Below are 16502 nucleotides of genomic sequence, written 5' to 3'. Positions count from 1 at the left end.
ATGAAAATGATTGGCTTTCCAGTTCGTTTTTTTTTTTTTTTTGTTTGTTTTTTTTAAGTTTTCTTCTTCTCTTGTGTTTAAATGACTGTGGTTACTGTCTTTATAATAGAAGCTTAAGCTAAAAAGCTTACAGCACCTAGTATTCCCAGGCAGTCTCCCATCCAAGTACTAACTAGGCCCAACTCTTCTTCGCTTCCGAGATCAGACGAGATCGGGCTTTCAAGGAGTGGTATGGCCGTAAGCGATCACTGCTGGCTGTAGAAGACTATTTCTATATACTCTTCTAAGAGTAATACTTGTTTTAGAGCTGCCTGTAAACGGTAGACCACCTGACACCTCAAATGAAAATGATTGGCTTTCCAGTTCGTTTTTTCTTTTTAGTTGTTTTTTTTTTTTAAGTTTTCTTCTTCTCTTGTGTTTAAATGACTGTGGTTACTGTCTTTATAATAGAAGCTTAAGCTAAAAAGCTTACAGCACCTAGTATTCCCAGGCAGTCTCCCATCCAAGTACTAACTAGGCCCAACTCTTCTTCGCTTCCGAGATCAGACGGGATCGGGCTTTCAAGGAGTGGTATGGCCGTAAGCGATCACTGCTGGCTGTAGAAGACTATTTCTATATACTCTTCTAAGAGTAATACTTGTTTTAGAGCTGCCTGTAAACGGTAGACCACCTGACACCTCAAATGAAAATGATTGGCTTTCCAGTTCGTTTTTTTTTTTTTTTTTTGTCTGTTTTTTTTAAGTTTTCTTCTTCTCTTGTGTTTAAATGACTGTGGTTACTGTCTTTATAATAGAAACTTAAGCTAAAAAGCTTACAGCACCTAGTATTCCCAGGCAGTCTCTCATCCAAGTACTAACTAGGCCCAACTCTTCTTCGCTTCCGAGATCAGACGAGATCGGGCTTTCAAGGAGTGGTATGGCCGTAAGCGATCACTGCTGGCTGTAGAAGACTATTTCTATATACTCTTCTAAGAGTAATACTTGTTTTAGAGCTGCCTGTAAACGGTAGACCACCTGACACCTCAAATGAAAATGATTGGCTTTCCAGTTCGTTTTTTTTTTTTTGTTGTTTTTTTTTTTAAGTTTTCTTCTTCTCTTGTGTTTAAATGACTGTGGTTACTGTCTTTATAATAGAAACTTAAGCTAAAAAGCTTACAGCACCTAGTATTCCCAGGCAGTCTCCCATCCAAGTACTAACTAGGCCCAACTCTTCTTCGCTTCCGAGATCAGACGAGATCGGGCTTTCAAGGAGTGGTATGGCCGTAAGCGATCACTGCTGGCTGTAGAAGACTATTTCTATATACTCTTCTAAGAGTAATACTTGTTTTAGAGCTGCCTGTAAACGGTAGACCACCTGACACCTCAAATGAAAATGATTGACTTTCCAGTTCGTTTTTTTTTTTTTTTAAGTTTTCTTCTTCTCTTGTGTTTAAATGACTGTGGTTACTGTCTTTATAATAGAAACTTAAGCTAAAAAGCTTACAGCACCTAGTATTCCCAGGCAGTCTCCCATCCAAGTACTAACTAGGCCCAACTCTTCTTCGCTTCCGAGATCAGACGAGATCGGGCTTTCAAGGAGTGGTATGGCCGTAAGCGATCACTGCTGGCTGTAGAAGACTATTTCTATATACTCTTCTAAGAGTAATACTTGTTTTAGAGCTGCCTGTAAACGGTAGACCACCTGACACCTCAAATGAAAATGATTGGCTTTCCAGTTCGTTTTTTCTTTTTAGTTGTTTTTTTTTTTTAAGTTTTCTTCTTCTCTTGTGTTTAAATGACTGTGGTTACTGTCTTTATAATAGAAGCTTAAGCTAAAAAGCTTACAGCACCTAGTATTCCCAGGCAGTCTCCCATCCAAGTACTAACTAGGCCCAACTCTTCTTCGCTTCCGAGATCAGACGGGATCGGGCTTTCAAGGAGTGGTATGGCCGTAAGCGATCACTGCTGGCTGTAGAAGACTATTTCTATATACTCTTCTAAGAGTAATACTTGTTTTAGAGCTGCCTGTAAACGGTAGACCACCTGACACCTCAAATGAAAATGATTGGCTTTCCAGTTCGTTTTTTTTTTTTTTTTTTGTCTGTTTTTTTTAAGTTTTCTTCTTCTCTTGTGTTTAAATGACTGTGGTTACTGTCTTTATAATAGAAACTTAAGCTAAAAAGCTTACAGCACCTAGTATTCCCAGGCAGTCTCTCATCCAAGTACTAACTAGGCCCAACTCTTCTTCGCTTCCGAGATCAGACGAGATCGGGCTTTCAAGGAGTGGTATGGCCGTAAGCGATCACTGCTGGCTGTAGAAGACTATTTCTATATACTCTTCTAAGAGTAATACTTGTTTTAGAGCTGCCTGTAAACGGTAGACCACCTGACACCTCAAATGAAAATGATTGGCTTTCCAGTTCGTTTTTTCTTTTTAGTTGTTTTTTTTTTTTAAGTTTTCTTCTTCTCTTGTGTTTAAATGACTGTGGTTACTGTCTTTATAATAGAAGCTTAAGCTAAAAAGCTTACAGCACCTAGTATTCCCAGGCAGTCTCCCATCCAAGTACTAACTAGGCCCAACTCTTCTTCGCTTCCGAGATCAGACGAGATCGGGCTTTCAAGGAGTGGTATGGCCGTAAGCGATCACTGCTGGCTGTAGAAGACTATTTCTATATACTCTTCTAAGAGTAATACTTGTTTTAGAGCTGCCTGTAAACGGTAGACCACCTGACACCTCAAATGAAAATGATTGGCTTTCCAGTTCGTTTTTTCTTTTTAGTTGTTTTTTTTTTTTAAGTTTTCTTCTTCTCTTGTGTTTAAATGACTGTGGTTACTGTCTTTATAATAGAAGCTTAAGCTAAAAAGCTTACAGCACCTAGTATTCCCAGGCAGTCTCCCATCCAAGTACTAACTAGGCCCAACTCTTCTTCGCTTCCGAGATCAGACGGGATCGGGCTTTCAAGGAGTGGTATGGCCGTAAGCGATCACTGCTGGCTGTAGAAGACTATTTCTATATACTCTTCTAAGAGTAATACTTGTTTTAGAGCTGCCTGTAAACGGTAGACCACCTGACACCTCAAATGAAAATGATTGGCTTTCCAGTTCGTTTTTTTTTTTTTTTTTTGTCTGTTTTTTTTAAGTTTTCTTCTTCTCTTGTGTTTAAATGACTGTGGTTACTGTCTTTATAATAGAAACTTAAGCTAAAAAGCTTACAGCACCTAGTATTCCCAGGCAGTCTCTCATCCAAGTACTAACTAGGCCCAACTCTTCTTCGCTTCCGAGATCAGACGAGATCGGGCTTTCAAGGAGTGGTATGGCCGTAAGCGATCACTGCTGGCTGTAGAAGACTATTTCTATATACTCTTCTAAGAGTAATACTTGTTTTAGAGCTGCCTGTAAACGGTAGACCACCTGACACCTCAAATGAAAATGATTGGCTTTCCAGTTCGTTTTTTCTTTTTAGTTGTTTTTTTTTTTTAAGTTTTCTTCTTCTCTTGTGTTTAAATGACTGTGGTTACTGTCTTTATAATAGAAGCTTAAGCTAAAAAGCTTACAGCACCTAGTATTCCCAGGCAGTCTCCCATCCAAGTACTAACTAGGCCCAACTCTTCTTCGCTTCCGAGATCAGACGAGATCGGGCTTTCAAGGAGTGGTATGGCCGTAAGCGATCACTGCTGGCTGTAGAAGACTATTTCTATATACTCTTCTAAGAGTAATACTTGTTTTAGAGCTGCCTGTAAACGGTAGACCACCTGACACCTCAAATGAAAATGATTGGCTTTCCAGTTCGTTTTTTCTTTTTAGTTGTTTTTTTTTTTTAAGTTTTCTTCTTCTCTTGTGTTTAAATGACTGTGGTTACTGTCTTTATAATAGAAACTTAAGCTAAAAAGCTTACAGCACCTAGTATTCCCAGGCAGTCTCTCATCCAAGTACTAACTAGGCCCAACTCTTCTTCGCTTCCGAGATCAGACGAGATCGGGCTTTCAAGGAGTGGTATGGCCGTAAGCGATCACTGCTGGCTGTAGAAGACTATTTCTATATACTCTTCTAAGAGTAATACTTGTTTTAGAGCTGCCTGTAAACGGTAGACCACCTGACACCTCAAATGAAAATGATTGGCTTTCCAGTTCGTTTTTTTTTTTTTTTTGTTTGTTTTTTTTAAGTTTTCTTCTTCTCTTGTGTTTAAATGACTGTGGTTACTGTCTTTATAATAGAAGCTTAAGCTAAAAAGCTTACAGCACCTAGTATTCCCAGGCAGTCTCCCATCCAAGTACTAACTAGGCCCAACTCTTCTTCGCTTCCGAGATCAGACGAGATCGGGCTTTCAAGGAGTGGTATGGCCGTAAGCGATCACTGCTGGCTGTAGAAGACTATTTCTATATACTCTTCTAAGAGTAATACTTGTTTTAGAGCTGCCTGTAAACGGTAGACCACCTGACACCTCAAATGAAAATGATTGGCTTTCCAGTTCGTTTTTTCTTTTTAGTTGTTTTTTTTTTTTAAGTTTTCTTCTTCTCTTGTGTTTAAATGACTGTGGTTACTGTCTTTATAATAGAAGCTTAAGCTAAAAAGCTTACAGCACCTAGTATTCCCAGGCAGTCTCCCATCCAAGTACTAACTAGGCCCAACTCTTCTTCGCTTCCGAGATCAGACGGGATCGGGCTTTCAAGGAGTGGTATGGCCGTAAGCGATCACTGCTGGCTGTAGAAGACTATTTCTATATACTCTTCTAAGAGTAATACTTGTTTTAGAGCTGCCTGTAAACGGTAGACCACCTGACACCTCAAATGAAAATGATTGGCTTTCCAGTTCGTTTTTTTTTTTTTTTTTTGTCTGTTTTTTTTAAGTTTTCTTCTTCTCTTGTGTTTAAATGACTGTGGTTACTGTCTTTATAATAGAAACTTAAGCTAAAAAGCTTACAGCACCTAGTATTCCCAGGCAGTCTCTCATCCAAGTACTAACTAGGCCCAACTCTTCTTCGCTTCCGAGATCAGACGAGATCGGGCTTTCAAGGAGTGGTATGGCCGTAAGCGATCACTGCTGGCTGTAGAAGACTATTTCTATATACTCTTCTAAGAGTAATACTTGTTTTAGAGCTGCCTGTAAACGGTAGACCACCTGACACCTCAAATGAAAATGATTGGCTTTCCAGTTCGTTTTTTTTTTTTTTTTTTTTGTTTTTTTTAAGTTTTCTTCTTCTCTTGTGTTTAAATGACTGTGGTTACTGTCTTTATAATAGAAGCTTAAGCTAAAAAGCTTACAGCACCTAGTATTCCCAGGCAGTCTCCCATCCAAGTACTAACTAGGCCCAACTCTTCTTCGCTTCCGAGATCAGACGAGATCGGGCTTTCAAGGAGTGGTATGGCCATAAGCGATCACTGCTGGCTGTAGAAGACTATTTCTATATACTCTTCTAAGAGTAATACTTGTTTTAGAGCTGCCTGTAAACGGTAGACCACCTGACACCTCAAATGAAAATGATTGGCTTTCCAGTTCGTTTTTTTTTTGTTGTTGTTTTTTCTTCTCTTGTGTTTAAATGACTGTGGTTACTGTCTTTATAATAGAAGCTTAAGCTAAAAAGCTTACAGCACCTAGTATTCCCAGGCAGTCTCCCATCCAAGTACTAACTAAGCCCAACTCTTCTTCGCTTCCGAGATCAGACGAGATCGGGCTTTCAAGGAGTGGTATGGCCATAAGCGATCACTGCTGGCTGTAGAAGACTATTTCTATATACTCTTCTAAGAGTAATACTTGTTTTAGAGCTGCCTGTAAACGGTAGACCACCTGACACCTCAAATGAAAATGATTGGCTTTCCAGTTCGTTTTTTCTTTTTAGTTGTTTTTTTTTTTTAAGTTTTCTTCTTCTCTTGTGTTTAAATGACTGTGGTTACTGTCTTTATAATAGAAGCTTAAGCTAAAAAGCTTACAGCACCTAGTATTCCCAGGCAGTCTCCCATCCAAGTACTAACTAGGCCCAACTCTTCTTCGCTTCCGAGATCAGACGGGATCGGGCTTTCAAGGAGTGGTATGGCCGTAAGCGATCACTGCTGGCTGTAGAAGACTATTTCTATATACTCTTCTAAGAGTAATACTTGTTTTAGAGCTGCCTGTAAACGGTAGACCACCTGACACCTCAAATGAAAATGATTGGCTTTCCAGTTCGTTTTTTTTTTTTGTAGTTTTCTTCTTCTCTTGTGTTTAAATGACTGTGGTTACTGTCTTTATAATAGAAGCTTAAGCTAAAAAGCTTACAGCACCTAGTATTCCCAGGCAGTCTCCCATCCAAGTACTAACTAGGCCCAACTCTTCTTCGCTTCCGAGATCAGACGAGATCGAGCTTTCAAGGAGTGGTATGGCCGTAAGCGATCACTGCTGGCTGTAGAAGACTATTTCTATATACTCTTCTAAGAGTAATACTTGTTTTAGAGCTGCCTGTAAACGGTAGACCACCTGACACCTCAAATGAAAATGACTGACTTTCCAGTTCGTTTTTTTTTTTTTTTAAGTTTTCTTCTTCTCTTGTGTTTAAATGACTGTGGTTACTGTCACTTAAGCTAAAAAGCTTACAGCACCTAGTATTCCCAGGCAGTCTCCCATCCAAGTACTAACTAGGCCCAACTCTTCTTCGCTTCCGAGATCAGACGAGATCGGGCTTTCAAGGAGTGGTATGGCCGTAAGCAATCACTGCTGGCTGTAGAAGACTATTTCTATATACTCTTCTGAGAGTAATACTTGTTTTAGAGCTGCCTGTAAACGGTAGACCACCTGACACCTCAAATGAAAATGATTGGCTTTCCAGTTCGTTTTTTCTTTTTAGTTGTTTTTTTTTTTTAAGTTTTCTTCTTCTCTTGTGTTTAAATGACTGTGGTTACTGTCTTTATAATAGAAGCTTAAGCTAAAAAGCTTACAGCACCTAGTATTCCCAGGCAGTCTCCCATCCAAGTACTAACTAGGCCCAACTCTTCTTCGCTTCCGAGATCAGACGGGATCGGGCTTTCAAGGAGTGGTATGGCCGTAAGCGATCACTGCTGGCTGTAGAAGACTATTTCTATATACTCTTCTAAGAGTAATACTTGTTTTAGAGCTGCCTGTAAACGGTAGACCACCTGACACCTCAAATGAAAATGATTGGCTTTCCAGTTCGTTTTTTTTTTTTTTTTTTGTCTGTTTTTTTTAAGTTTTCTTCTTCTCTTGTGTTTAAATGACTGTGGTTACTGTCTTTATAATAGAAACTTAAGCTAAAAAGCTTACAGCACCTAGTATTCCCAGGCAGTCTCTCATCCAAGTACTAACTAGGCCCAACTCTTCTTCGCTTCCGAGATCAGACGAGATCGGGCTTTCAAGGAGTGGTATGGCCGTAAGCGATCACTGCTGGCTGTAGAAGACTATTTCTATATACTCTTCTAAGAGTAATACTTGTTTTAGAGCTGCCTGTAAACGGTAGACCACCTGACACCTCAAATGAAAATGATTGGCTTTCCAGTTCGTTTTTTTTTTTTTTTTTTTGTTTTTTTTAAGTTTTCTTCTTCTCTTGTGTTTAAATGACTGTGGTTACTGTCTTTATAATAGAAGCTTAAGCTAAAAAGCTTACAGCACCTAGTATTCCCAGGCAGTCTCCCATCCAAGTACTAACTAGGCCCAACTCTTCTTCGCTTCCGAGATCAGACGAGATCGGGCTTTCAAGGAGTGGTATGGCCATAAGCGATCACTGCTGGCTGTAGAAGACTATTTCTATATACTCTTCTAAGAGTAATACTTGTTTTAGAGCTGCCTGTAAACGGTAGACCACCTGACACCTCAAATGAAAATGATTGGCTTTCCAGTTCGTTTTTTTTTTGTTGTTGTTTTTTCTTCTCTTGTGTTTAAATGACTGTGGTTACTGTCTTTATAATAGAAGCTTAAGCTAAAAAGCTTACAGCACCTAGTATTCCCAGGCAGTCTCCCATCCAAGTACTAACTAAGCCCAACTCTTCTTCGCTTCCGAGATCAGACGAGATCGGGCTTTCAAGGAGTGGTATGGCCATAAGCGATCACTGCTGGCTGTAGAAGACTATTTCTATATACTCTTCTAAGAGTAATACTTGTTTTAGAGCTGCCTGTAAACGGTAGACCACCTGACACCTCAAATGAAAATGATTGGCTTTCCAGTTCGTTTTTTCTTTTTAGTTGTTTTTTTTTTTTAAGTTTTCTTCTTCTCTTGTGTTTAAATGACTGTGGTTACTGTCTTTATAATAGAAGCTTAAGCTAAAAAGCTTACAGCACCTAGTATTCCCAGGCAGTCTCCCATCCAAGTACTAACTAGGCCCAACTCTTCTTCGCTTCCGAGATCAGACGGGATCGGGCTTTCAAGGAGTGGTATGGCCGTAAGCGATCACTGCTGGCTGTAGAAGACTATTTCTATATACTCTTCTAAGAGTAATACTTGTTTTAGAGCTGCCTGTAAACGGTAGACCACCTGACACCTCAAATGAAAATGATTGGCTTTCCAGTTCGTTTTTTTTTTTTGTAGTTTTCTTCTTCTCTTGTGTTTAAATGACTGTGGTTACTGTCTTTATAATAGAAGCTTAAGCTAAAAAGCTTACAGCACCTAGTATTCCCAGGCAGTCTCCCATCCAAGTACTAACTAGGCCCAACTCTTCTTCGCTTCCGAGATCAGACGAGATCGAGCTTTCAAGGAGTGGTATGGCCGTAAGCGATCACTGCTGGCTGTAGAAGACTATTTCTATATACTCTTCTAAGAGTAATACTTGTTTTAGAGCTGCCTGTAAACGGTAGACCACCTGACACCTCAAATGAAAATGACTGACTTTCCAGTTCGTTTTTTTTTTTTTTTAAGTTTTCTTCTTCTCTTGTGTTTAAATGACTGTGGTTACTGTCACTTAAGCTAAAAAGCTTACAGCACCTAGTATTCCCAGGCAGTCTCCCATCCAAGTACTAACTAGGCCCAACTCTTCTTCGCTTCCGAGATCAGACGAGATCGGGCTTTCAAGGAGTGGTATGGCCGTAAGCAATCACTGCTGGCTGTAGAAGACTATTTCTATATACTCTTCTGAGAGTAATACTTGTTTTAGAGCTGCCTGTAAACGGTAGACCACCTGACACCTCAAATGAAAATGATTGGCTTTCCAGTTCGTTTTTTCTTTTTAGTTGTTTTTTTTTTTTAAGTTTTCTTCTTCTCTTGTGTTTAAATGACTGTGGTTACTGTCTTTATAATAGAAGCTTAAGCTAAAAAGCTTACAGCACCTAGTATTCCCAGGCAGTCTCCCATCCAAGTACTAACTAGGCCCAACTCTTCTTCGCTTCCGAGATCAGACGGGATCGGGCTTTCAAGGAGTGGTATGGCCGTAAGCGATCACTGCTGGCTGTAGAAGACTATTTCTATATACTCTTCTAAGAGTAATACTTGTTTTAGAGCTGCCTGTAAACGGTAGACCACCTGACACCTCAAATGAAAATGATTGGCTTTCCAGTTCGTTTTTTTTTTTTTTTTTTGTCTGTTTTTTTTAAGTTTTCTTCTTCTCTTGTGTTTAAATGACTGTGGTTACTGTCTTTATAATAGAAACTTAAGCTAAAAAGCTTACAGCACCTAGTATTCCCAGGCAGTCTCTCATCCAAGTACTAACTAGGCCCAACTCTTCTTCGCTTCCGAGATCAGACGAGATCGGGCTTTCAAGGAGTGGTATGGCCGTAAGCGATCACTGCTGGCTGTAGAAGACTATTTCTATATACTCTTCTAAGAGTAATACTTGTTTTAGAGCTGCCTGTAAACGGTAGACCACCTGACACCTCAAATGAAAATGATTGGCTTTCCAGTTCGTTTTTTTTTTTTTTTTTTTTGTTTTTTTTAAGTTTTCTTCTTCTCTTGTGTTTAAATGACTGTGGTTACTGTCTTTATAATAGAAGCTTAAGCTAAAAAGCTTACAGCACCTAGTATTCCCAGGCAGTCTCCCATCCAAGTACTAACTAGGCCCAACTCTTCTTCGCTTCCGAGATCAGACGAGATCGGGCTTTCAAGGAGTGGTATGGCCATAAGCGATCACTGCTGGCTGTAGAAGACTATTTCTATATACTCTTCTAAGAGTAATACTTGTTTTAGAGCTGCCTGTAAACGGTAGACCACCTGACACCTCAAATGAAAATGATTGGCTTTCCAGTTCGTTTTTTTTTTGTTGTTGTTTTTTCTTCTCTTGTGTTTAAATGACTGTGGTTACTGTCTTTATAATAGAAGCTTAAGCTAAAAAGCTTACAGCACCTAGTATTCCCAGGCAGTCTCCCATCCAAGTACTAACTAAGCCCAACTCTTCTTCGCTTCCGAGATCAGACGAGATCGGGCTTTCAAGGAGTGGTATGGCCATAAGCAATCACTGCTGGCTGTAGAAGACTATTTCTATATACTCTTCTAAGAGTAATACTTGTTTTAGAGCTGCCTGTAAACGGTAGACCACCTGACACCTCAAATGAAAATGATTGGCTTTCCAGTTCGTTTTTTCTTTTTAGTTGTTTTTTTTTTTTAAGTTTTCTTCTTCTCTTGTGTTTAAATGACTGTGGTTACTGTCTTTATAATAGAAGCTTAAGCTAAAAAGCTTACAGCACCTAGTATTCCCAGGCAGTTTCCCATCCAAGTACTAACTAGGCCCAACTCTTCTTCGCTTCCGAGATCAGACGGGATCGGGCTTTCAAGGAGTGGTATGGCCGTAAGCGATCACTGCTGGCTGTAGAAGACTATTTCTATATACTCTTCTAAGAGTAATACTTGTTTTAGAGCTGCCTGTAAACGGTAGACCACCTGACACCTCAAATGAAAATGATTGGCTTTCCAGTTCGTTTTTTTTTTTTTGTAGTTTTCTTCTTCTCTTGTGTTTAAATGACTGTGGTTACTGTCTTTATAATAGAAGCTTAAGCTAAAAAGCTTACAGCACCTAGTATTCCCAGGCAGTCTCCCATCCAAGTACTAACTAGGCCCAACTCTTCTTCGCTTCCGAGATCAGACGAGATCGAGCTTTCAAGGAGTGGTATGGCCGTAAGCGATCACTGCTGGCTGTAGAAGACTATTTCTATATACTCTTCTAAGAGTAATACTTGTTTTAGAGCTGCCTGTAAACGGTAGACCACCTGACACCTCAAATGAAAATGATTGGCTTTCCAGTTCGTTTTTTCTTTTTAGTTGTTTTTTTTTTTTAAGTTTTCTTCTTCTCTTGTGTTTAAATGACTGTGGTTACTGTCTTTATAATAGAAGCTTAAGCTAAAAAGCTTACAGCACCTAGTATTCCCAGGCAGTCTCCCATCCAAGTACTAACTAGGCCCAACTCTTCTTCGCTTCCGAGATCAGACGGGATCGGGCTTTCAAGGAGTGGTATGGCCGTAAGCGATCACTGCTGGCTGTAGAAGACTATTTCTATATACTCTTCTAAGAGTAATACTTGTTTTAGAGCTGCCTGTAAACGGTAGACCACCTGACACCTCAAATGAAAATGATTGGCTTTCCAGTTCGTTTTTTTTTTGTTGTTGTTTTTTCTTCTCTTGTGTTTAAATGACTGTGGTTACTGTCTTTATAATAGAAGCTTAAGCTAAAAAGCTTACAGCACCTAGTATTCCCAGGCAGTCTCCCATCCAAGTACTAACTAAGCCCAACTCTTCTTCGCTTCCGAGATCAGACGAGATCGGGCTTTCAAGGAGTGGTATGGCCATAAGCAATCACTGCTGGCTGTAGAAGACTATTTCTATATACTCTTCTAAGAGTAATACTTGTTTTAGAGCTGCCTGTAAACGGTAGACCACCTGACACCTCAAATGAAAATGATTGGCTTTCCAGTTCGTTTTTTCTTTTTAGTTGTTTTTTTTTTTTAAGTTTTCTTCTTCTCTTGTGTTTAAATGACTGTGGTTACTGTCTTTATAATAGAAGCTTAAGCTAAAAAGCTTACAGCACCTAGTATTCCCAGGCAGTTTCCCATCCAAGTACTAACTAGGCCCAACTCTTCTTCGCTTCCGAGATCAGACGGGATCGGGCTTTCAAGGAGTGGTATGGCCGTAAGCGATCACTGCTGGCTGTAGAAGACTATTTCTATATACTCTTCTAAGAGTAATACTTGTTTTAGAGCTGCCTGTAAACGGTAGACCACCTGACACCTCAAATGAAAATGATTGGCTTTCCAGTTCGTTTTTTTTTTTTGTAGTTTTCTTCTTCTCTTGTGTTTAAATGACTGTGGTTACTGTCTTTATAATAGAAGCTTAAGCTAAAAAGCTTACAGCACCTAGTATTCCCAGGCAGTCTCCCATCCAAGTACTAACTAGGCCCAACTCTTCTTCGCTTCCGAGATCAGACGAGATCGAGCTTTCAAGGAGTGGTATGGCCGTAAGCGATCACTGCTGGCTGTAGAAGACTATTTCTATATACTCTTCTAAGAGTAATACTTGTTTTAGAGCTGCCTGTAAACGGTAGACCACCTGACACCTCAAATGAAAATGATTGGCTTTCCAGTTCGTTTTTTCTTTTTAGTTGTTTTTTTTTTTTAAGTTTTCTTCTTCTCTTGTGTTTAAATGACTGTGGTTACTGTCTTTATAATAGAAGCTTAAGCTAAAAAGCTTACAGCACCTAGTATTCCCAGGCAGTCTCCCATCCAAGTACTAACTAGGCCCAACTCTTCTTCGCTTCCGAGATCAGACGGGATCGGGCTTTCAAGGAGTGGTATGGCCGTAAGCGATCACTGCTGGCTGTAGAAGACTATTTCTATATACTCTTCTAAGAGTAATACTTGTTTTAGAGCTGCCTGTAAACGGTAGACCACCTGACACCTCAAATGAAAATGATTGGCTTTCCAGTTCGTTTTTTTTTTTTTGTTGTTTTTTTTTTTTAAGTTTTCTTCTTCTCTTGTGTTTAAATGACTGTGGTTACTGTCTTTATAATAGAAACTTAAGCTAAAAAGCTTACAGCACCTAGTATTCCAAGGCAGTCTCCCATCCAAGTACTAACTAGGCCCAACTCTTCTTCGCTTCCGAGATCAGACGAGATCGGGCTTTCAAGGAGTGGTATGGCCGTAAGCTATCACTGCTGGCTGTAGAAGACTATTTCTATATACTCTTCTAAGAGTAATACTTGTTTTAGAGCTGCCTGTAAACGGTAGACCACCTGACACCTCAAATGAAAATGATTGACTTTCCAGTTCGTTTTTTTTTTTTTTTAAGTTTTCTTCTTCTCTTGTGTTTAAATGACTGTGGTTACTGTCTTTATAATAGAAACTTAAGCTAAAAAGCTTACAGCACCTAGTATTCCCAGGCAGTCTCCCATCCAAGTACTAACTAGGCCCAACTCTTCTTCGCTTCCGAGATCAGACGAGATCGAGCTTTCAAGGAGTGGTATGGCCGTAAGCGATCACTGCTGGCTGTAGAAGACTATTTCTATATACTCTTCTAAGAGTAATACTTGTTTTAGAGCTGCCTGTAAACGGTAGACCACCTGACACCTCAAATGAAAATGATTGGCTTTCCAGTTCGTTTTTTCTTTTTAGTTGTTTTTTTTTTTTAAGTTTTCTTCTTCTCTTGTGTTTAAATGACTGTGGTTACTGTCTTTATAATAGAAACTTAAGCTAAAAAGCTTACAGCACCTAGTATTCCAAGGCAGTCTCCCATCCAAGTACTAACTAGGCCCAACTCTTCTTCGCTTCCGAGATCAGACGAGATCGGGCTTTCAAGGAGTGGTATGGCCGTAAGCTATCACTGCTGGCTGTAGAAGACTATTTCTATATACTCTTCTAAGAGTAATACTTGTTTTAGAGCTGCCTGTAAACGGTAGACCACCTGACACCTCAAATGAAAATGATTGACTTTCCAGTTCGTTTTTTTTTTTTTTTAAGTTTTCTTCTTCTCTTGTGTTTAAATGACTGTGGTTACTGTCTTTATAATAGAAACTTAAGCTAAAAAGCTTACAGCACCTAGTATTCCCAGGCAGTCTCCCATCCAAGTACTAACTAGGCCCAACTCTTCTTCGCTTCCGAGATCAGACGAGATCGAGCTTTCAAGGAGTGGTATGGCCGTAAGCGATCACTGCTGGCTGTAGAAGACTATTTCTATATACTCTTCTAAGAGTAATACTTGTTTTAGAGCTGCCTGTAAACGGTAGACCACCTGACACCTCAAATGAAAATGATTGGCTTTCCAGTTCGTTTTTTCTTTTTAGTTGTTTTTTTTTTTTAAGTTTTCTTCTTCTCTTGTGTTTAAATGACTGTGGTTACTGTCTTTATAATAGAAACTTAAGCTAAAAAGCTTACAGCACCTAGTATTCCAAGGCAGTCTCCCATCCAAGTACTAACTAGGCCCAACTCTTCTTCGCTTCCGAGATCAGACGAGATCGGGCTTTCAAGGAGTGGTATGGCCGTAAGCTATCACTGCTGGCTGTAGAAGACTATTTCTATATACTCTTCTAAGAGTAATACTTGTTTTAGAGCTGCCTGTAAACGGTAGACCACCTGACACCTCAAATGAAAATGATTGACTTTCCAGTTCGTTTTTTTTTTTTTTTAAGTTTTCTTCTTCTCTTGTGTTTAAATGACTGTGGTTACTGTCTTTATAATAGAAACTTAAGCTAAAAAGCTTACAGCACCTAGTATTCCCAGGCAGTCTCCCATCCAAGTACTAACTAGGCCCAACTCTTCTTCGCTTCCGAGATCAGACGAGATCGGGCTTTCAAGGAGTGGTATGGCCGTAAGCGATCACTGCTGGCTGTAGAAGACTATTTCTATATACTCTTCTAAGAGTAATACTTGTTTTAGAGCTGCCTGTAAACGGTAGACCACCTGACACCTCAAATGAAAATGATTGGCTTTCCAGTTCGTTTTTTCTTTTTAGTTGTTTTTTTTTTTTAAGTTTTCTTCTTCTCTTGTGTTTAAATGACTGTGGTTACTGTCTTTATAATAGAAGCTTAAGCTAAAAAGCTTACAGCACCTAGTATTCCCAGGCAGTCTCCCATCCAAGTACTAACTAGGCCCAACTCTTCTTCGCTTCCGAGATCAGACGGGATCGGGCTTTCAAGGAGTGGTATGGCCGTAAGCTATCACTGCTGGCTGTAGAAGACTATTTCTATATACTCTTCTAAGAGTAATACTTGTTTTAGAGCTGCCTGTAAACGGTAGACCACCTGACACCTCAAATGAAAATGATTGACTTTCCAGTTCGTTTTTTTTTTTTTTTAAGTTTTCTTCTTCTCTTGTGTTTAAATGACTGTGGTTACTGTCTTTATAATAGAAGCTTAAGCTAAAAAGCTTACAGCACCTAGTATTCCCAGGCAGTCTCCCATCCAAGTACTAACTAGGCCCAACTCTTCTTCGCTTCCGAGATCAGACGGGATCGGGCTTTCAAGGAGTGGTATGGCCGTAAGCTATCACTGCTGGCTGTAGAAGACTATTTCTATATACTCTTCTAAGAGTAATACTTGTTTTAGAGCTGCCTGTAAACGGTAGACCACCTGACACCTCAAATGAAAATGATTGGCTTTCCAGTTCGTTTTTTTTTTGTTGTTGTTTTTTTCTTCTCTTGTGTTTAAATGACTGTGGTTACTGTCTTTATAATAGAAGCTTAAGCTAAAAAGCTTACAGCACCTAGTATTCCCAGGCAGTCTCCCATCCAAGTACTAACTAGGCCCAACTCTTCTTCGCTTCCGAGATCAGACGGGATCGGGCTTTCAAGGAGTGGTATGGCCGTAAGCTATCACTGCTGGCTGTAGAAGACTATTTCTATATACTCTTCTAAGAGTAATACTTGTTTTAGAGCTGCCTGTAAACGGTAGACCACCTGACACCTCAAATGAAAATGATTGACTTTCCAGTTCGTTTTTTTTTTTTTTTAAGTTTTCTTCTTCTCTTGTGTTTAAATGACTGTGGTTACTGTCTTTATAATAGAAACTTAAGCTAAAAAGCTTACAGCACCTAGTATTCCCAGGCAGTCTCCCATCCAAGTACTAACTAGGCCCAACACTTCTTCGCTTCCGAGATCAGACGAGATCGGGCTTTCAAGGAGTGGTATGGCCGTAAGCGATCACTGCTGGCTGTAGAAGACTATTTCTATATACTCTTCTAAGAGTAATACTTGTTTTAGAGCTGCCTGTAAACGGTAGACCACCTGACACCTCAAATGAAAATGATTGGCTTTCCAGTTCGTTTTTTCTTTTTAGTTGTTTTTTTTTTTTAAGTTTTCTTCTTCTCTTGTGTTTAAATGACTGTGGTTACTGTCTTTATAATAGAAGCTTAAGCTAAAAAGCTTACAGCACCTAGTATTCCCAGGCAGTCTCCCATCCAAGTACTAACTAGGCCCAACTCTTCTTCGCTTCCGAGATCAGACGGGATCGGGCTTTCAAGGAGTGGTATGGCCGTAAGCTATCACTGCTGGCTGTAGAAGACTATTTCTATATACTCTTCTAAGAGTAATACTTGTTTTAGAGCTGCCTGTAAACGGTAGACCACCTGACACCTCAAATGAAAATGATTGGCTTTCCAGTTCGTTTTTTTTTTTTTGTTGTTTTTTTTTTTTAAGTTT

At 39.6% G+C, this 16502-nt stretch overlaps 35 non-coding genes and 14 pseudogenes across 35 annotated transcripts; all 49 read right to left on the bottom strand.

Moving 5' to 3' along the window:
- Positions 1–124: 124 nt before the first annotated feature.
- LOC136698208 (5S ribosomal RNA) lies at positions 125–243 on the bottom strand. Its single transcript, XR_010802977.1, has one exon. It is a non-coding gene; the product is annotated as a 5S ribosomal RNA (ribosomal RNA).
- Positions 244–465: 222 nt separating this feature from the next.
- On the bottom strand, positions 466–584 carry LOC136698881 (5S ribosomal RNA). Its single transcript, XR_010803447.1, has one exon. It is a non-coding gene; the product is annotated as a 5S ribosomal RNA (ribosomal RNA).
- Positions 585–808: 224 nt separating this feature from the next.
- LOC136698499 (5S ribosomal RNA) lies at positions 809–927 on the bottom strand (annotated as a pseudogene).
- Positions 928–1148: 221 nt separating this feature from the next.
- On the bottom strand, positions 1149–1267 carry LOC136698207 (5S ribosomal RNA). The gene has a single exon (XR_010802976.1). It is a non-coding gene; the product is annotated as a 5S ribosomal RNA (ribosomal RNA).
- A 208-nt stretch (positions 1268–1475) lies between these two features.
- Positions 1476–1594, bottom strand: LOC136698206 (5S ribosomal RNA). The gene has a single exon (XR_010802975.1). It is a non-coding gene; the product is annotated as a 5S ribosomal RNA (ribosomal RNA).
- Positions 1595–1816: 222 nt separating this feature from the next.
- Positions 1817–1935, bottom strand: LOC136698880 (5S ribosomal RNA). The gene has a single exon (XR_010803446.1). It is a non-coding gene; the product is annotated as a 5S ribosomal RNA (ribosomal RNA).
- Positions 1936–2159: 224 nt separating this feature from the next.
- LOC136698498 (5S ribosomal RNA) lies at positions 2160–2278 on the bottom strand (annotated as a pseudogene).
- Positions 2279–2500: 222 nt separating this feature from the next.
- On the bottom strand, positions 2501–2619 carry LOC136698205 (5S ribosomal RNA). Its single transcript, XR_010802974.1, has one exon. It is a non-coding gene; the product is annotated as a 5S ribosomal RNA (ribosomal RNA).
- Positions 2620–2841: 222 nt separating this feature from the next.
- LOC136698878 (5S ribosomal RNA) lies at positions 2842–2960 on the bottom strand. Its single transcript, XR_010803444.1, has one exon. It is a non-coding gene; the product is annotated as a 5S ribosomal RNA (ribosomal RNA).
- A 224-nt stretch (positions 2961–3184) lies between these two features.
- LOC136698497 (5S ribosomal RNA) lies at positions 3185–3303 on the bottom strand (annotated as a pseudogene).
- A 222-nt stretch (positions 3304–3525) lies between these two features.
- Positions 3526–3644, bottom strand: LOC136698204 (5S ribosomal RNA). Its single transcript, XR_010802973.1, has one exon. It is a non-coding gene; the product is annotated as a 5S ribosomal RNA (ribosomal RNA).
- A 222-nt stretch (positions 3645–3866) lies between these two features.
- LOC136698495 (5S ribosomal RNA) lies at positions 3867–3985 on the bottom strand (annotated as a pseudogene).
- Positions 3986–4207: 222 nt separating this feature from the next.
- LOC136698203 (5S ribosomal RNA) lies at positions 4208–4326 on the bottom strand. The gene has a single exon (XR_010802972.1). It is a non-coding gene; the product is annotated as a 5S ribosomal RNA (ribosomal RNA).
- Positions 4327–4548: 222 nt separating this feature from the next.
- Positions 4549–4667, bottom strand: LOC136698877 (5S ribosomal RNA). The gene has a single exon (XR_010803443.1). It is a non-coding gene; the product is annotated as a 5S ribosomal RNA (ribosomal RNA).
- A 224-nt stretch (positions 4668–4891) lies between these two features.
- On the bottom strand, positions 4892–5010 carry LOC136698493 (5S ribosomal RNA; annotated as a pseudogene).
- Positions 5011–5232: 222 nt separating this feature from the next.
- Positions 5233–5351, bottom strand: LOC136698280 (5S ribosomal RNA). The gene has a single exon (XR_010803044.1). It is a non-coding gene; the product is annotated as a 5S ribosomal RNA (ribosomal RNA).
- A 206-nt stretch (positions 5352–5557) lies between these two features.
- Positions 5558–5676, bottom strand: LOC136698406 (5S ribosomal RNA; annotated as a pseudogene).
- A 222-nt stretch (positions 5677–5898) lies between these two features.
- On the bottom strand, positions 5899–6017 carry LOC136698876 (5S ribosomal RNA). The gene has a single exon (XR_010803442.1). It is a non-coding gene; the product is annotated as a 5S ribosomal RNA (ribosomal RNA).
- Positions 6018–6223: 206 nt separating this feature from the next.
- On the bottom strand, positions 6224–6342 carry LOC136698310 (5S ribosomal RNA). The gene has a single exon (XR_010803074.1). It is a non-coding gene; the product is annotated as a 5S ribosomal RNA (ribosomal RNA).
- Positions 6343–6538: 196 nt separating this feature from the next.
- LOC136698201 (5S ribosomal RNA) lies at positions 6539–6657 on the bottom strand. Its single transcript, XR_010802970.1, has one exon. It is a non-coding gene; the product is annotated as a 5S ribosomal RNA (ribosomal RNA).
- Positions 6658–6879: 222 nt separating this feature from the next.
- Positions 6880–6998, bottom strand: LOC136698875 (5S ribosomal RNA). The gene has a single exon (XR_010803441.1). It is a non-coding gene; the product is annotated as a 5S ribosomal RNA (ribosomal RNA).
- A 224-nt stretch (positions 6999–7222) lies between these two features.
- On the bottom strand, positions 7223–7341 carry LOC136698492 (5S ribosomal RNA; annotated as a pseudogene).
- Positions 7342–7562: 221 nt separating this feature from the next.
- Positions 7563–7681, bottom strand: LOC136698279 (5S ribosomal RNA). Its single transcript, XR_010803043.1, has one exon. It is a non-coding gene; the product is annotated as a 5S ribosomal RNA (ribosomal RNA).
- A 206-nt stretch (positions 7682–7887) lies between these two features.
- LOC136698405 (5S ribosomal RNA) lies at positions 7888–8006 on the bottom strand (annotated as a pseudogene).
- Positions 8007–8228: 222 nt separating this feature from the next.
- Positions 8229–8347, bottom strand: LOC136698874 (5S ribosomal RNA). The gene has a single exon (XR_010803440.1). It is a non-coding gene; the product is annotated as a 5S ribosomal RNA (ribosomal RNA).
- A 206-nt stretch (positions 8348–8553) lies between these two features.
- On the bottom strand, positions 8554–8672 carry LOC136698308 (5S ribosomal RNA). Its single transcript, XR_010803071.1, has one exon. It is a non-coding gene; the product is annotated as a 5S ribosomal RNA (ribosomal RNA).
- A 196-nt stretch (positions 8673–8868) lies between these two features.
- On the bottom strand, positions 8869–8987 carry LOC136698200 (5S ribosomal RNA). Its single transcript, XR_010802969.1, has one exon. It is a non-coding gene; the product is annotated as a 5S ribosomal RNA (ribosomal RNA).
- A 222-nt stretch (positions 8988–9209) lies between these two features.
- Positions 9210–9328, bottom strand: LOC136698873 (5S ribosomal RNA). The gene has a single exon (XR_010803439.1). It is a non-coding gene; the product is annotated as a 5S ribosomal RNA (ribosomal RNA).
- A 224-nt stretch (positions 9329–9552) lies between these two features.
- On the bottom strand, positions 9553–9671 carry LOC136698491 (5S ribosomal RNA; annotated as a pseudogene).
- A 222-nt stretch (positions 9672–9893) lies between these two features.
- On the bottom strand, positions 9894–10012 carry LOC136698278 (5S ribosomal RNA). Its single transcript, XR_010803042.1, has one exon. It is a non-coding gene; the product is annotated as a 5S ribosomal RNA (ribosomal RNA).
- Positions 10013–10218: 206 nt separating this feature from the next.
- Positions 10219–10337, bottom strand: LOC136698404 (5S ribosomal RNA; annotated as a pseudogene).
- Positions 10338–10559: 222 nt separating this feature from the next.
- On the bottom strand, positions 10560–10678 carry LOC136698239 (5S ribosomal RNA). Its single transcript, XR_010803005.1, has one exon. It is a non-coding gene; the product is annotated as a 5S ribosomal RNA (ribosomal RNA).
- A 207-nt stretch (positions 10679–10885) lies between these two features.
- Positions 10886–11004, bottom strand: LOC136698307 (5S ribosomal RNA). Its single transcript, XR_010803070.1, has one exon. It is a non-coding gene; the product is annotated as a 5S ribosomal RNA (ribosomal RNA).
- A 222-nt stretch (positions 11005–11226) lies between these two features.
- Positions 11227–11345, bottom strand: LOC136698872 (5S ribosomal RNA). Its single transcript, XR_010803438.1, has one exon. It is a non-coding gene; the product is annotated as a 5S ribosomal RNA (ribosomal RNA).
- Positions 11346–11551: 206 nt separating this feature from the next.
- On the bottom strand, positions 11552–11670 carry LOC136698402 (5S ribosomal RNA; annotated as a pseudogene).
- A 222-nt stretch (positions 11671–11892) lies between these two features.
- On the bottom strand, positions 11893–12011 carry LOC136698237 (5S ribosomal RNA). Its single transcript, XR_010803003.1, has one exon. It is a non-coding gene; the product is annotated as a 5S ribosomal RNA (ribosomal RNA).
- Positions 12012–12217: 206 nt separating this feature from the next.
- LOC136698306 (5S ribosomal RNA) lies at positions 12218–12336 on the bottom strand. The gene has a single exon (XR_010803069.1). It is a non-coding gene; the product is annotated as a 5S ribosomal RNA (ribosomal RNA).
- A 222-nt stretch (positions 12337–12558) lies between these two features.
- On the bottom strand, positions 12559–12677 carry LOC136698871 (5S ribosomal RNA). The gene has a single exon (XR_010803437.1). It is a non-coding gene; the product is annotated as a 5S ribosomal RNA (ribosomal RNA).
- A 222-nt stretch (positions 12678–12899) lies between these two features.
- LOC136698346 (5S ribosomal RNA) lies at positions 12900–13018 on the bottom strand (annotated as a pseudogene).
- A 208-nt stretch (positions 13019–13226) lies between these two features.
- On the bottom strand, positions 13227–13345 carry LOC136698305 (5S ribosomal RNA). The gene has a single exon (XR_010803068.1). It is a non-coding gene; the product is annotated as a 5S ribosomal RNA (ribosomal RNA).
- Positions 13346–13567: 222 nt separating this feature from the next.
- Positions 13568–13686, bottom strand: LOC136698345 (5S ribosomal RNA; annotated as a pseudogene).
- Positions 13687–13894: 208 nt separating this feature from the next.
- On the bottom strand, positions 13895–14013 carry LOC136698304 (5S ribosomal RNA). Its single transcript, XR_010803067.1, has one exon. It is a non-coding gene; the product is annotated as a 5S ribosomal RNA (ribosomal RNA).
- Positions 14014–14235: 222 nt separating this feature from the next.
- On the bottom strand, positions 14236–14354 carry LOC136698343 (5S ribosomal RNA; annotated as a pseudogene).
- A 208-nt stretch (positions 14355–14562) lies between these two features.
- Positions 14563–14681, bottom strand: LOC136698199 (5S ribosomal RNA). Its single transcript, XR_010802968.1, has one exon. It is a non-coding gene; the product is annotated as a 5S ribosomal RNA (ribosomal RNA).
- Positions 14682–14903: 222 nt separating this feature from the next.
- Positions 14904–15022, bottom strand: LOC136698870 (5S ribosomal RNA). The gene has a single exon (XR_010803436.1). It is a non-coding gene; the product is annotated as a 5S ribosomal RNA (ribosomal RNA).
- Positions 15023–15230: 208 nt separating this feature from the next.
- LOC136698869 (5S ribosomal RNA) lies at positions 15231–15349 on the bottom strand. The gene has a single exon (XR_010803435.1). It is a non-coding gene; the product is annotated as a 5S ribosomal RNA (ribosomal RNA).
- Positions 15350–15556: 207 nt separating this feature from the next.
- Positions 15557–15675, bottom strand: LOC136698866 (5S ribosomal RNA). Its single transcript, XR_010803433.1, has one exon. It is a non-coding gene; the product is annotated as a 5S ribosomal RNA (ribosomal RNA).
- A 208-nt stretch (positions 15676–15883) lies between these two features.
- Positions 15884–16002, bottom strand: LOC136698289 (5S ribosomal RNA). The gene has a single exon (XR_010803052.1). It is a non-coding gene; the product is annotated as a 5S ribosomal RNA (ribosomal RNA).
- Positions 16003–16224: 222 nt separating this feature from the next.
- LOC136698865 (5S ribosomal RNA) lies at positions 16225–16343 on the bottom strand. Its single transcript, XR_010803432.1, has one exon. It is a non-coding gene; the product is annotated as a 5S ribosomal RNA (ribosomal RNA).
- Between the last annotated feature and the right edge of the window lie 159 nt (positions 16344–16502).

This window comes from Hoplias malabaricus, chromosome 5, assembly GCF_029633855.1.
Source record: "Hoplias malabaricus isolate fHopMal1 chromosome 5, fHopMal1.hap1, whole genome shotgun sequence".
Classification (NCBI taxonomy): Eukaryota; Metazoa; Chordata; class Actinopteri; order Characiformes; family Erythrinidae; genus Hoplias; species Hoplias malabaricus.
Note: the sequence above shows the minus strand (reverse complement) of the source record. Positions and strands in the feature narration are given on the sequence as shown.